General features: G+C 43.0%; 1 pseudogene; it reads right to left on the reverse strand.

The window, feature by feature from the left end:
• Nucleotides 1–7057: 7057 nt before the first annotated feature.
• Nucleotides 7058–8397, reverse strand: LOC137654034 (uncharacterized; annotated as a pseudogene).
• Between the last annotated feature and the right edge of the window lie 8242 nt (nt 8398–16639).

A 16639-nucleotide genomic window follows, 5' to 3' on the forward strand; every position in this document is an offset into this window, starting at 1 on the left:
GAAAAGATAAAGAGTACACTCGCGGATACTACCGTGCGATCGGTCACTTATCCCTTGTGCATAAGGCCACAACCCTCAAACATGCTTTCGTGTCTTCGACAGGCCAATAAACACTCTCTTCCTCGATCATAGCGACTAGTGCACATTTTACGATTACCGTAACATTTACCATTAAACACCAAGCACCAATACTTCGGTGACGGTAAACAACCAACACTGACGAAGAGCACTTTCAAGTAGGGCTGATATATAAAATTCTAGGTGGCAGGGATCTCGACCTCTTCCGCACAACAGCACCACGAATGCACTCCCGAGTTATTTCTGCTGATCCCCATTTCACCTCTGAAGAGAGAGAAACAGTAACTAAACAACTGTCCAAAACAAGATGTCACAACCAATCTTCATTACAGTAACAAGAATTCGTTGGTAATAAGCAGTTGGGTCTTTAACTCTGCTTTAACTCTGAAATCCCTATATACATACAAACATTACTTACTATTATTTTAAATATAGTAACAACCTAAATAATAAACAAATATATATAAGCACACAGTGACAATACCTCCCCCCTTAAAAAAAGAAAATAACAATTTTCTGTACTTGACTTATATATCAGTTTTACATCTGCTCAAATAATCAGCTCCAACATTCTCTGAACTCTTTATAACTCTTATATTGAAGTGATATGGTTGTAGACTCAATGACCATCTCATTAATCTTGGATTTATTTCTCGAGCAGTCTGAAGATAAGCCAAGGGCTTGTGATCAGTCTCCAGAACGAAGGATCTTCCATACAAATAGACAGCGAACTTCTGAATCCCCCAGACTATGGCCAGGCACTCCTTCTCCACGGCAGCATACTTAGTTTCCTTCGGTAGCAATTTTCTACTTTCATAAGCAATCGGACGCTTCACTCCATTCACTTCTTGCAGAAGTATGGCACCCAATCCAGCGTTCGAAGCATCTGTACGTAATACGAATTCAGCCTGCAAATCTGGAAGTAAAAGAATAGGCTCGGCAGCAATTTTGTTCTTAAGAGAAACAAACGCCTGGTCATGCATTTCATTCCACAAAAGGTTATTAGGCGGATTTTTCTTGGTGAGATCTGTAAGACAGGACGCGATGGTAGAGTAATTTGGAATGAATTTGCGATAATAACAGCATAATCCCAAAAATGAACGTAATTCCTTCTTGGTCCTCGGGTGTTTTGCACCAACTATTTTCTCCACTTTATCTTTATTTTTATTCTCGCCTACAACGTGTCCCAAACATTCAATTGAATACATACTGTTAGTAATGGCGGTCATTTCGCCACCCCTCGACCAAACAAAGACCCCACCAGCAAGGACTTCGTCGGCCGGCCACGAGTCTTGGGACCCTACCCAGAGTCTCACCCAACCCCCAACCATCCTATACCAGTCTACTCCCCTTGAGATCTCATTTTCAGCCACCTTTTACGAGTCACGTGACAACATCGAGGTCCCAGGAGAAGGAGGGAAGCGAGATGTGAAGGATGTAGGAGCACGTGACCAAGCCTGACCAATAGGACAGCGGTCAGGCCAATTCCCCCCTACCACCCCCAATTGGGGGACAAGTGGGGTTGAATCTACCCAGGGAAAACTGGGGATCTTTCTTCGTGACTCAGCCCCCTTGAGGGAAGGATCATCTCTCTTCACCCTCAAGACATCAGGGAGGCAGGACCTCTGTCTACATATCCTCCATAAGGGAGGGACCAGAGTCCTTTTAATAAGGGAACGTGGTTGCTGTGCTGGAGTTTCATCCACGGTCCACCGAACTCCATTCGAAGCTCCTCGTGGCTTAAATCAAAATATAATTTTCTGTTGTGCCCCCCTTTCATTTATTTCTATTTAAATATTATTGTAAATATATATATTTGTCGGTATCCTTTGTCTCATTGCCGACTGGCGACCTACCATTGTTATATTTTTTTGTTATGGCCCTTGAATCCCTTAAGCAAGGCCGGACTCGAACCAGGGGCCCGTAACAATACCAAAGAAACATTTAGTAGGTTTAGCTGTTAGTCCAGATTTTTTTTAGTCTACTCAAAACTTCTTCCAAAAGATACAAATGCTCCTCCCAAGTTTTTGAATGGATTATCAAATCATCTAAAAAAAACTCACACCCTCTAAACCTGCAAATAAACTTCTCATCATCTTATTGAAAGTGGCTGGGGCATTCACAAGTCCAAATGGAAGCACTTTAAACTGGTACAGTCCTAAATCTGTTTGAAATGCAGTATACTGTTTACTATCCTCATCCAGAGGAATTTGCCAATATCCGCGGGATAAATCCATCTTAGAGAAGTATATACTTCCAGTTAAGCTGGCAAATATCTGCTCAGGGTCACACATAGGCTCACTATCAAAAATAGTTAAGTCTTCTAAAATCTAGACAAATTCGCTTTGAGTTATCAGGTTTCGAAACCACTACCATAGGGGCTGAATATGGAGAACTTGAGGGCTCAATAATATCCAAAGCTTTCATAGATTCTATTTCGAAATTCACATCTCTGCGTAAAGCATAGGGAATTTTGTAGAGTTTTACTTTAACAATTTCTTCTCTTACTAACCTGATTTGGTGTTTGATCACGTGAGTGCGCCCGGGAATGTCCGACATTACCTCTCTGTAGCGGCTAAGGAGAGCCTCCAAATTCTGCTTTTGATTTTCCTGCAATTCCTTATTCAGATTTGTTTGCTCTCAAGTAGGTGAAGGTCCAGTATCAGGCACTAGTAGGGGTGAGAAATCCTCCTGTGGATCCTCCTCGACCACTGCAATTGTACCTCCACTTTCTCGAACTTCTACAGAACTTTTATTCCTAGGAATGTAAGCTTTAAGCAAGTTAGCATGATAAAGTTTCCTTTTCCCATTTATTTGAATTTCATAATCCATCTTCCCCCTCACACCAACAACAGGAAAAGGACCCTTCCACTGAAGTAGAAATTTATTATTAGCCTTGGGTAATAGTAAGAGAACTTCACTGCTAATTTTAAATGTTCTATTTTTAGCCTTTTTATCATAAAAGGATTTATATTTACCTTGCGACTTCTTCAATTCCTCTTGGGCCAACTTACAAGTTTCTTCTAATCTTTCTCGGAGGTTGAATACATAATCGTAAGTAGTTCTTACCTCTTCCTCATTTCTCTCCTTATCCCACAAATCTTTCAGAATAGCTAAAGGGCCATGCACCGTTCTCCCGAATAATAATTCAAAAGGGGAAAACCCCATGCCTGCTTGTGGAGACTCTCGGTATGCAAAGAGAACTGCCGGCAGGTATCTATCCCAAGTAGTAGGCTGTTCAGCACACATCTTTTTAATCATAGATTTCAACGTTCCATTGAACTTTTCAACTAGCCCATTCGCTATCGCATGATAAGGGGTTGTGGGAAGATGCTTGATTGACAAAAGACCTCTAACTTCGTCCATCATCTGCGATGTAAATTGACTGCCTCTATCAGTCACCATATCTTCAGGGATCCCGACTCTGGAAAAGAAACTCAACAAAGCATCAGCTACACGCTCAGTTTCAATAGATGGTAAGGCTATGGCTTCAGGGTATCTGGTTGCATAATCAACCATGGTCAGGATATATTTGTTACCAGAACTACTTCTTGGCAAAATAGGTCCTATCAAGTCAACAGCAACACATTTAAAAGGAGTGTCAATGAACGGTACCTCTCCCAAAGGCACCTTTCCAACTTTTCCGCTAGGATAAGTTTTCTGACGAATGTCACACGACTGACAGAATCTCTTTACTGCTGCCCCAATACCTGGCCAGTAAAATTCCTGCCTTATTCTACCTAAGGTCTTCTCAGCACCCAAATGACCTCCAAGTATTCCTTCATGTGCCATGCTTATCACACCCTCTCGAAGCTTAAATGGTAATACTAGTTGCTTGTGTTCAATACTTCTGTCTGAATATATTCTGAACAACAATCCTCTCTCCAAAATTGCCTTACCTTTTCCATCTCTAGTAATAGCTTTACCAGTTCTTGCATCATCTCGCAGAGATCTTAAGCTTGGATCCTCTTCTTTCTCTTTCTGGATTTCCTTTGAATCCATGTCCCAAGAAATCTTAGAGTCTGACGTTTTCAGCTTTTGGAATGTAGATTTAGATTTCTTTGCCCCAGCTCTCGTTAATACAGCGCCGGATGTGGGTTCCTCCAACCTTGTTGCTCCAGGGATGTTGCCTATAATGAGATCATAAAGAGGGTCCTCCATGCACACAGCAAGGGTAGTTCCCCTTGAAAAATGGCGATTGAATGTAAATTTCAACCAAAGGATAAGTTTCTACAAGATTCTTGTTCATATATCGAATCCTACTGTACTTACCAGTAAAACATTCAACTGGCACCAAGTCTTTTCTGGCTACGACAGTTGTACTACCAGTGTCCCTCAAAACTTTCACTGGGTTTCCGTATAAAATACCCTCCTCGACAGGCATATCAGAAGCAACACTTGCCAACTCAGTGTGATCATTTATAAACACTTCATTATTTATATCCAGAACAGGATCTTTAAAATTTCCTTTACGGCCCTTTCTGGTCCAATAAACAACTTCTCCTGCTGCAGCATGACCACTTTTCTTGGATCCTTTTGCATGTTCTAGACAACTAGAAGCCTTATGACCTACTTGTCCAGATTTAAAACACTTAATAGAGGGTGGACATCTAAAGGGTTTAACCACCTGCTCAGGAAGCGCTTCCCCGGATAAGTCAACTCTGTCACTACGTACTGTAATAAAATATTTAGAATTATGAAATAAACCTCCATGAGCTTGAACATAACTTTCTGCCAATTCAATCATTTTGCTAAGCGATAATGGTAATCGCTCTCTCAGATGTACCTGCAACTGCCTGCCACAACTCTGCAAAAATTGCTCCATAAGAAATAAATCAGTTAAGCCTTCACAAGTCATTTCACACTTCGACATTTCAATCCACCTCTTCAAGAGATGTCTTAATCTAGACACAAACTGTTGAACTAGCTCATTCTTCTGAGGTTTAACTGACCGAAACTTTACTCTGAAACCTTCCTCAGTACAATCAAATCTTTTCATAAGTGATTCAGAAACCTTATTATAATCCAAAGCATCCTCAGGTGAAAGTCTAACGTAAACTTCCAAAGCTGCACCCTTTTAATGTGAACTTAGAATTATAGCCCAATCCTCTTTAGGCCACTTAGCTGCACTGGCAAGAACTTCAAACCTCTTAAGATATGCATCAATATCATCTTTGTTTTCATCAAAATCAGGAATAGAAGGACCTTTAACTTTTACTCTTACCTGGTTACCTTCAGTGTCGGAACCTCCGGTATTAAGTGGCGAGTCCTTTATTTCTTTTTGCAGTTTCAATTTCTTAATCTTCTGTTTTTTCAAAGATTCTTGCATATTATACAAACTAATCTCATGAGCTCTATCTCTCTCACTTTTTTCACGTTCATATTCACGCTCCTTTTCTTTCTCCTGGCGTTCCCTTTCTCTTTCCTCACGAGCAGCTTCTAGTTTTTCACGTTCTAATTTTCGTTCCTTATTTCTAATATCCCTTAAAGCACTTTGTTCATCACTTACAAATCTTATAAGGTCTTCGCCTTCATAACCAAGCTCTTTGCCGAGAGCGGTTAATTCCGCGATGGAAGACATAATTACTGACTGATTTTCAGATTACTCAATTTTAACACATTTTATCTTTTAAACCACTGTCTATATCCTGTCACGGTCGCCAGATGTCACAAGTACTATTCACTAATTAATATATATTAAACACCAGCTATGCAATAGCATTTGAAGGTTCTTTTAGTCTTTTAAATGTTGTAGACGAAGTGGTGATAAACAAGTATATGAGTTTTTAAAGTTTTAATTATAACATTAGCAAAAAAGATACATAACATTTAATTGATAATAAAAGTGAATAATATGGAATAATAGTCACGTGATTATAATAAATGTCAAACGAATATCAAAGTTCATTTCATCAATAATAATGTACGTAACAAATATAAATGATTGCTATCTGATTTTACATTATATATATAAGCAATAGGTATCTTATTTAATAATAACCAAATACAGTGAAAAGATAAAGAGTACACTTGCGGATACTACCGTGCGGTCGGTCACTTATCCCTTGTGCATAAGGCCACAACCCTCAAACATGCTTTCATGTCTCCGACAGGCCAATAAACACTCCCTCGATCATAGTGACCAGTGCACATTTTACGATTACCGTAACATTTACCATTAAACACCAAGCACCATTACTTCGGTGACGGTAAACAACCAACACTGACGAAGAGCACTTTCAAGTAGGGCTGATATATAAAATTCTAGGTGGTAGGGATCTCGACCTCTTCCGCACAACAGCACCACGAATGCACTCCCGAGTTATTTCTGCTCATCCCCATTTCACCTCTGAAGAGAGAGAAACAGTAACTAAACAACTGTCCAAAACAAGATCTCAACCAATCTTCATTACGGTAACAAGAATTCGTTGGTAATAAGCAGTTGGGTCTTTAACTCTGATTTAACTCTGAAATCCCTATATACATACAAACATTACTTACTATTATTTAAATATAGTAACAACCTAAATAATAAACAAATATATATAAGCACACGGTGACAATACCTCCCCCCTTAAAAAAAGAAAATAACAATTTTCTGTACTTGACTTATATATCAGTTTCACATCTGCTCAAATAATCAGCTCCAACATTCTCTGAACCCTTTATAACTCTTATATTGAAGTGATATGGTTGTAGACTCAATGACCATCTCATTAATCTTGGATTTATTTCTCGAGCAGTCTGAAGATAAGTCAAGGGCTTGTGATCAGTCTCCAGAACGAAGGATCTTCCATACAAATAGACCTGTACTGAAAACATAATTCCTGATTAGAGATTTTACAGTTTGATATGATTGTGACCTCTCTAATGCTCCATTAGTTTGAGGGTGATATGCAGTAGCTATCACCTGTTTCATATTAAATGTAGCTAAAGTCTCCTGAAATACCTCACTCATGAAGTTAGTTCCCTGATCACATTAAACTTCTGCTGGAAATCCAAATACAGTAAAAATATTAAGCAACTGTTTGATAATCACCTTAGCAGAAATATTTCTGACTGGAATAATCATGGGAAAACGAGTAGTTGGACACATTAAAGTTAAAATGTATTCATTACCTTTTCTAGTCTTCTTTAAAGGTCCCACATAATCAATAATTACTTTGGAGAAGGGTTCCTTTGGTACAGAAATAGGTATGAGAGGCGCTGGAGGTATTGTCTGGTTAGGTTTTCCTACTTGTTGGCAAGTGGCACAATCTTTAACAAACTCCTGTACATCTTTCTTCATTCCAAGCCAGTAGAAATCATCAGCTAATCGTTGGTATGTCTTGGATATTCCAAGATGACAGTTTTCAGTATGGGCCAAGTCCAACAAAGATTGTCTGTAGACTTTAGGTACCACTACCTGGAATTTATCACGCCAGTTATCCTGAAAAGACATCTTAGGAGGTCGGTAATGTCTCATAAGAACCTTATTTTCTAGATAAAAGTAAGGAGTTTTACTATCTTCATCTGATATGTCTCTAATCTTCTTAAACAACTGTTTAACAGAATCATCTAATTGTTGGGCTTTCGCAAAAACTTCAGTAGGAATGTTAAGCAGGTCAGTTGCCTTACTTACCTTGGTAGGGACAACTTTATAGGGTATAACACCACGCTCAGGTTCTATTTGAGAAGCCTGTGACCTAGTTACAATGTTACACTGGGCCTTTACATACGTTTCAGGAGATTGTATTATCAGACTGGTGTGTACCTTATCTTTGGCCAAATCATTACCCATCAAAATGTCCACCTCTTTGCAAGGGAATTCCTTATCCAAGTATGCAACTTCCACTATTCCATCAGTATATGGACTAGTCAAAGGAATAGTTACAAGGGGAAGTACCGATTCACTTGTAAGATCCGAAACTGTAATGAACCTGTTTGTAGGAGTGATAAAGGATTTCATATTAGAACTTACAATAGTTTTACTTGATGCTGAGTCACGAAGAATTGTAACAGTATTATCTTTTACCTTACCCTGACACTTGAAGTTATCAAAACCATCTTCCTTTATTGCACAATGCATGGTCTTGTGTTCAGTTGGTTTAGATTTATAATTTTTCCCTGTATTAGGTGAAGAGTTTGTTTTAGGAGAGAACCTTTGCACCGAGAATTAGGACAATCTTGAATTAGATGTCCCCGTTCCTTACAAAATGAACATACCTTGCTATCGACGAGAGCTTTCTGTTTAAGTTGTTCCTTATGAATTAAGAAGTATTCATCCGCCAACAAATCTGCTTCCTTGGGTTTCTTCACACCTTGTTCCTTAACATACATAGCAACGTTAACTGGTATCTTACGCAAGAATTCTTCCATCAACAAGAGAGACTTCAAATCTTCATAGTTACTAATACCTGCCTTGTCGAACCATTTCTGTAATTGCTTTATCTTCAGATTATAAAATTCCAGGAAAGTTTGGTTGGGTGTCTTGAATGAATTGCGGAATTTCTGAGCTAGAGAAAGGCGAGACTTCTTGAGATTGACCTTGAAGCCCAGGTGTTCCAGGAACTGGATCACCTTTTTGACTGCTTGCAGACAAGTAGTCTTGGATGCTGCCCACACCAGCCAATCGTCTAGATATGCTACCACTTGAACTCCTTTGAAGCGTAGCTGCTGGACGATTGTGTCTGCTAGCTTGGTGAATATGCTTGGGGCTGTGTTCAGTCCGAAGGGCATTGCTCTGAAGACGAACTTCTTTTTCTGTAGCTTGAATCCTAGGTAGGAGGAGAAGGGGCTGCTGACTGGCAGATGCCAGTAAGCATCTGCCAGGTCTATTGAGACTGTGTATGCCCCTTTGGGTAGAAGGGTCCTTATGTGTTGCAAAGTAAGCATTCGGAACTTGTTGTTCTGGATGAGCTTGTTGAGTGGAGACAAGTCTAGAATGACTCTGAGTTTGTCTGATTCTTTCTTGGGAACACAAAACAGCCTTTCCTGGAATTTGATGGACTTAGCTTTCCTTATTACCTTCTTGTTCAAGAGTTCTGAGGTATATTCTTCCAACAAGGGGGTGGAGTGTTGGAAGAATTCTGGAAAATGGGGTGGAGTTCTGTTCCATCTCCACCCGAGTCCATTCGTAATTAGGCTGTGGGCCCAGGGATCGAAGGTCCAGCGATCCCGAAAGTGGTACAGTCTGCCCCCTACCAGGAAATCCTCATTGCCTGGGGGGCCCTGAGGACTTGTTTCCGTGACCACGTCCTCCTCGGCTCTGTGAGGGGTTTCCGGAGGAACTTTTCCTTGGGCCTTTCCCTTTGTAAGGGTGACAGTGGTCGATTGCCTCTCAAAGCCAGGGTTAAATGCTGGTGACTGGGTTACCAGCTGTTGAGGGACCATCTGGAAGGTGATCTGAGGCTGGGCTACCAGTTGAGGCACCGTGGCCATGGTCACGGCTGGAAGTTGCGCAGGTCTGCGTGGTCTCCTTACCTATTTGTTCTTAGGTTGGGGACCTCCGACTGAGGAAGATTTCCTCTTTGAGGTCATGCTCCACTTTTAGAGAAGGTTCCTATTCTCCGTGGCTGCTTTGGCTATGACCTCTCGGACCATTTCCTGTGGGAAGAGGTCCTTACCCCAGATGCACGATGAAATCAGCTTCCTGGGTTCGTGTTTCACTGTTGCTGAGGCAAACAAGTCCTCTCTGCAGGTTCTCCTTGCCCTGATGAAAGTATATAAGTCCTTCACAAGGGTTCCCATGTGAGACTTACCCAGGAAAATATACATTTCTGGGGGCTTATGTAGGCCTGCGCACATTTCCAGGAAGTCCTGTTCCCTCCTCAGAAGATGGTCTGGCAACTTCGGAAGGTTCTCATTGAACTGCTGACCTGCTATCTCTTGATCCAATTTCGAGACGAAGGTTAGTTGGACGTCTTTCCATTTCTCGCAGGTAGGCATTGCTAGAGAGAATGGTTTGCATTCCTCTAGAGTTGGGCAGGGTTTGCTCTCTTTGACTGCCTTGGTGAAAAAGTCTAGAGCTTTCTCCGAAAAGGGGAAAGAGATGGAGGAAAGAGCAATAAAGGTGGGATGCCTCTTGCTCAGTGCTGAGACTTTGGAGTTGGTGTATCCGGCTCCTTTCAAGGACTTTAAAAGGATGGCTTGCGCCTTGTCATGTTCGAAGATAATGACTTCCTTTGGTACCATTTTCTCACGGGATGCAAGCTCATCCCGCAGTCTCATGTAAGTCTGGGTAAGCTGAAAAGCTAGGCCAGAACTCAAGATCTTCAAATAGTTTGGCTCCCAACTTCTCCGAGACGAATAGTTTCCCATTCATCATGGCCATATGCTCCGCGTACCTCCAGGGGTTGGTTTCGGAGCAGTGAGGGAGGTCCGATACTCTAAGGGGCTTCTTAGTAGAGCCCCTGTAAGGTAGAGGGTGGTCCCTTTCCTGTATCTGTCTTTGATTTTGTTGGATGGACTGCTCCATCGCCTCCTGTTCCTTCCGGAACGCTTTCAACATTCGCTGGATCGACATGAGGATCGCTTCACTCTTGTCGACCTGTGTAGTTGGTTGAGGAGTTGGGGTTAAAGAGGTTGACGGCATAGGTTGGTATGCCGTCACGGTGAACTGGGGGTCCTCAGTTACCATCGAAACGGATCCTTCTTCCTCCGTTCGTGGTTGATCCATGTCTTCTTCAGGGCCTCCTTGCAGCAGGTCCTCTTCTGTGTCAGTGGACACTTCTGACATCCGTTCTTGGTGGATGTCCATGCCTTCTAGTGCCTTGTGTATGTCCGCATTGATTTTCAGCAGTATGAGAGGAGGCGGGACCTGTTCCTGGGGCACTACCGCATTTGCTAGAGAATTGGGGAACAGAAGGCACCTTAGGGATTCATTGGGTAGTTATGGTCCCGGAGAGTTCTTTTTGAACCCCCTTACCCACCTGCGAAGAGTTTCCCTCGCTGTGTCCCTAATCTCCAAGGTGACTGGGATGGCTTCTCCCGAACCGTTGGCCAGCAGGGTTGAGCAGGTGGAGCAACCCTTCGGGCCCCAATACTTTAGGGATCCCGACACGATACAGCAGGGGGCATGAGTCCTGCACATCGTGTGTCCACAAAAGTCCTTACCTTTGTGGTAGCAGAACAAAGCTGCACACTTCACCATTGGCTCCTCCTGTAAAGGAAATGGATCCAATGAGTATGACGGTTTTTATATCATTGATACAAAAGCATACATTTTATTAACAATAGTAATCACTATTGTATATAATAGCTTAGGATAGTAAGCTGGAAAGGAAGTAGAAAAAACACATATCTGTGTTTCCTCTCCCAGGCAATTGTTAAGAGCTCCGTCAATGATAATATTTGGATTCCCTGTTAGGGAGAATACAGGGTAGATGAAACTCTAGGAACTAGAGTTAGGGTTAGTAAGTGTTTATACTAACATTATCTACTTGTAGTATATTAATACTGATCGGTGATTAATTAGGGTCCCGATGATTGAAGAAACCATCTGGGTGTTGAGGGATTACTCAACCTCTACATAATATCACAGTCCCAACAATAGACTGTGATAGGAAACACAGAGTATGTTAGAAAATATGTGTACTACTGTATATTTGTATACTGTAGTTCAGCCGGTGCACTGCCGGGGTTAGGTTAGTACCTGGCGGCAGTAACTGATAGAGAGAGAGAAAGCATTGAGGAAGGAGTGTTTCCTATTATTATGGTTTAGCACAACAATTGGAAGTGTAGGAGCACTAACAGGCCGCCTACTGTCTCCTTGCCAGAATGAGAGTTCCAATGGAAGGGGTAAAAATCCATCTGATTCTGGCTTCCATCCATCCACAAAAGGCCTGCAGCCGGCTGTACTACTGGCGGCAAAAATTGTGGATGGCAGACCAAGAGAGGGCTGAGGACTTCTCAAAAGTATGATAGGTTTCCCACCGGCAGCCGTCAGGTCCGGCTCAATCTTCCCCCCCTGTGAAGGAAAGACATAAGGGGGAAGGTGGTTGAGGTGGCTGAACTAACTGCCTCTGGCAGGATACCAGCCGGTAACGCAGTCAACCTGGCAAGCCGGGATGACTGCCAGAATACCGGTGAAAGAGTGTTATGACGGCTATGCCGCCACTAAAGGAGAGAAGGGGGAAGGGAAAGGGTCTTGTAGATCACTGAGAAGAGAGGTGGTGGCAGGTATGCTGCCTACCTTTAACAGTGGACTGGGGAAGCATGGCTTCCTGTGTTAACGACGTCGTCGGCGGCAGAGGAAACATGGTTGCTTTGCTGGCGACATTGTCGGCGGCAAGATAAGGGCACCCTGAGTTAATTACTATCTAACCCAAAGCCGGAGTTTTACTTGACGGCAATGAAGAAAGACAGCGGCGGCACTCAGGGAGAGAGGAAGGGTTTAGCCTCTTTTCTCTAAAAGAGAATGCATATCGAACCTTACCCATAAATTCTAGAGGATGTAAGTCCTCATCCGAATTAATAAGGAACGATAGGGTGACACTAAACGTGGGGAATTACTTTACTAACGTATATATGAGCGAGGCTAGCCTAGCTCTGGTAGGAACCACGTCCGAGGTTATTACCGCCGGGGCTCCCACCGCATACGAGAAGTAAAGTTACATAATAGGAAGAGGAATGATAATATATCTATATGCACAATCTTTACTTGTATAATTTGCCTAACTAGCTAATATCATAGCTAGATACTGGGAATTGTCGCCCTACTGACTTAATAAAATGCAATAATAATCAGTCACAGCGTTCATAGAATGGCCGCCTCTGGTTCATGGCAACGCTCAACCAAACACACTAAAATTATTGAACTTTAACTGTGAGAAGGGAGATTAAAATTATACACAGGAAAGAATCAATGCTCAACTTTCCAGAGGATGAAGATGCTGGAGATTGCATGATTAATATTCTGAACTTGCAACAAAACTCCGGGAAAACATTGGGAGAACACCTAGCTGAAATTCTACAAGGAAAGAAATGGCGGCCGGTAGTAGTACGGAAAGGAGGTCCACCGGGTACCTAGAACGGCACCCCATTTCTTTCGCCACTCTTCCCCCTTACATCATAGAGTTAAATCTATTCGGGGTGAAGATTGCTATGTGTCGTATCTAAAGAATACGTACCCTGATCCCTTGCGATATCCTTAACTGGATACTCGCGCCAGGAGTTAGAATCCTGGAGACCTTCGGTTTAATTCTCTGGGAGTATCACTATAGCAAACATCCCTTAGAAAGCTACCTAAAGGAACCTTCCATCAGGACGAGATGGCCGAACTCAAAAAATACGTTATCAAAATAATGCCACTTAATGGAAGATGTGAAAACCAAATCTATCTGACGTAGTCAGATGTTCAGAAATGCATAAGACACCGTAACGAATCACTCAGCAATGGTGTATTGATCAGATATGCATCTACTCAGAACAGTGCGTCAACCATAGTTGTGATCTGCACAAGTGGGAACATATACCCACACACCCGAAGCACTGTAAAGTCCCAAAACAGTCCACTGCTTATCGCAGCACTAGACTGCAGGTTTAATTACACTACCAGCTGCCACCACAAAAAGTTTTATCTCTTGTACTTGCTTCGCTTAATGTTTGTAGAAGACCCTGGATGACTTCCACCCAGTGTACGAGCGGAGTCTCTCAAAGTCCATATGCTGAAAGAAGTTCAGCAAAGAAGCAACTTTCCTCGGATCGTGACCCGCGGGTGTACTGTCAGGATCCGCCCTACGAATAAAGTAGGTGAACTTTGCTCTCAGTTGTTTTAAAGATAGGTTCGATCCTGAGGTTTCGCCTCTGAAGAGCTGTTCTCCTTTGAAGTTTAAAGTTCATCGAAGATAGACCTTAAGACACTCTATTGGGCATAGAGAGGCATCTTCCTTCAATGAGCAGATTCTCCAAGGACCCCACCTCTTGGTGGGTAGCTCATTCTTAGCGAGAAAGGCAGGATCGAGAAATAAATTCAGTCCTCCTGAGTCCAGGAACTGAATATGGCCTTTGTTTCTAGATAAGGCCACTATTTCACTAACTCTAGCCCTTGAGACTATTGCGAACAGAAAGATAACTTTCTGTGTCAAATCCTCTAGAGTAAAGTTTTCATTATCCAGGTTCGAAGCATAGTGCAAGACTTTGTCCAAAGACCACGTGATGGGCTTTGGTGGGGCTGCAGGTTTGAGTCTAGCACATGCTTTCGGAATCTTATTAAAGATTTCACCTGAGAGGTCCACCTCGAAAGCATACAGAAGTGGTCTAGCCAGGGCCGATTTACAAGAAGTAATTGTATTAGAGGCCAGGCCTTGTTCATGGAGGTGTATGAAGAAAGCAAGACAGGAATCTATCGATATATCTGTTGGTTTCTTTTCTTTCACAAAGGTCACCCATTTCTTCCATTATGATTCGTACTGTCTCCTAGTAGAACATGACTTGTGCTCTTCGATGAAGTCAACTTTATCTCTTGAGATTCCAAACCTTTTGCTCGCCGCTAAGGCGAGAAAATCATGAGATGTAGGTTGTTGGTTCTCGAGGATGAAGTGTAGACAGTCGACTTCTGGACTGGTTGGGACAGCACTGGATTCAGCAGAGGAAACAGCTTCAGATTCAACTCTAAGACTAGAGGAAACCAATTACTCTTGGGCCACTTGGGGACTACCACCGCTGCCGTCCCTCTGAAGGATATTAGTTTGTCGAGGAATTTTAGCAGGAGATTGGTTGTTGGAAACAGGTAAATATAATTTCATCTGTTCCAGTCTAGAGACATGGCATCCATCGCTTCTGCTTGAGGGTCCAGGTAAGGGGCTACATAATGAGATAGTTTCTTGTTGTCGCTCGTTGCGAAGAGGTCGATCTGTAGTTCTGGGACCTTTCCCAAGATGAAGGAGAACGAGTCTGCATCCAAGGACCATTCTGTCTCTATAGGCTTTCGCCTGGATAGAGCGTCCAGCGTCACATTGCGGATCCCTTGTAGGTGAACTGGTGATAAGTGCCATCTCTTCTTCCTTGCCAGGTTGAAGATGGCTAACATCACATGGTTGATGTGAGGTGATCTCGAGCCTTGTCGATTTAGACACTTTACTATCACCTTGTTGTCCAGGACCAATCTGATGTGGTTTGATCTGTGAGGAGATAGTCCCTTCAATGTCCAAAATCTTGATATGAAATCTTTTGAACTGGCGTGACCAAGTCCCTTGCATCTTCCTGTCACGAGAATGACCTCCCCATCCTTCCAAGGAGGCATCTGTATGGATCACTACCGATGGTTGTGGTGGTTGCAGGGGAACTATCCACGGTAGACTCTTGCCTGTGGACCATGGCTTCAATTGTCTGAGCAACAAGGCCGGAGTCAACCTTAGTTGATCCCTCCAAGCGTTCGATGCGTATTTCCTCCAGACTCCTGATGCATCTTTTAAACGTGCCTTTAGCACTGGGTCTGTCACTGCTGGGAACTGTAGAGAGCCCAAGACTCTTTCCTGTTGGCGTCTTGAAATCCTTTTGTAACGGATTAGTCTCCTGACAGAACCCGCTATCTCTCTCCTCTTCTTGGAATGGAGAGGTGGTGTGACTTTAAGTTCCATTGGATTCCCAACCACCGGAACTGTTGAGCTGGAGTGAGATGAGACTTCTTGCGGTTGATCTTAAAGCCTAAGCGTTCCAGAAACTGGATCACTTTTTGAGCTGCCTGCAGACAAGTAATCTGGGATGCTGCCCATACCAACCAATCGTCTAAGTAAGCTTCCACTTGAACACCTTCGGTGCATAGCTGTTGAACGACTGTGTCTGCTAGCTTGGTGAATATGCTTGGGGCTGTATTTAGTCCAAAGGGCATTGCTCTGAAGACAAACTTCTTCTGCAGTCTGAATCCTAGGTAAAAGGAGAAGAGGCGACTCATCGGGAGATGCCAGTAAGCATCTGCCAGGTCTATTGAGACCGTGAACGCCCCTTTTGGCAGAAGGGTCCTTATGTGTTGCAAAGTAAGCTTCTGGAACTTGTTGTTCTCGATGAACTTGTTGAGTGGAGACAAGTCTAAAATGACTCTGAGTTTGTCTGAGTCTTTCTTCGGAACACAAAACAGCCTTCCCTGGAACTTGATGGACTTCGTTTTCATCACCTTCATGGTCAAGAGTTCTGAGATATATTCTTCTAACAAGGGGTGGAGTGTTGGAAGAATTCTGGAAAATGGGGTGGAGTTCTGCTCCATTTCCACCCGAGTCCATTCGTAATTAGGCTGTGGGCCCAGGGATCGAAGGTCCAGCGATCCCAAAAATGATGGAGTCTGCCCCCTACCTGAAACCCCTCATTGCTTGGGGGGTCCTGCAGATTTGCCTCCGCGACCACGTCCTCTTCTGCCCCGAGAGAAGTTACCTCTTGGAAAACTTTTCCTATAACCTCTTCCTTTCTGGCTGGACCGACAGGAAGTCGACTGCCTCTCAAAGGTAGGTTAAACACCAGCGACTAAGTTGCCAGCTGCTGAGGGACCATCTGGAAGGTGGTCTGAGGCATTGTGGTCATGGTCATGGCTGGGACTTGCGCAGGTCTTCGTGTTCTTCTTACCCTCTTGTTCTTGGGTTAGGGGCCT

Source organism: Palaemon carinicauda, chromosome 15 (genome assembly GCF_036898095.1).
Source record: "Palaemon carinicauda isolate YSFRI2023 chromosome 15, ASM3689809v2, whole genome shotgun sequence".
Lineage (NCBI taxonomy): Eukaryota > Metazoa > Arthropoda > Malacostraca > Decapoda > Palaemonidae > Palaemon > Palaemon carinicauda.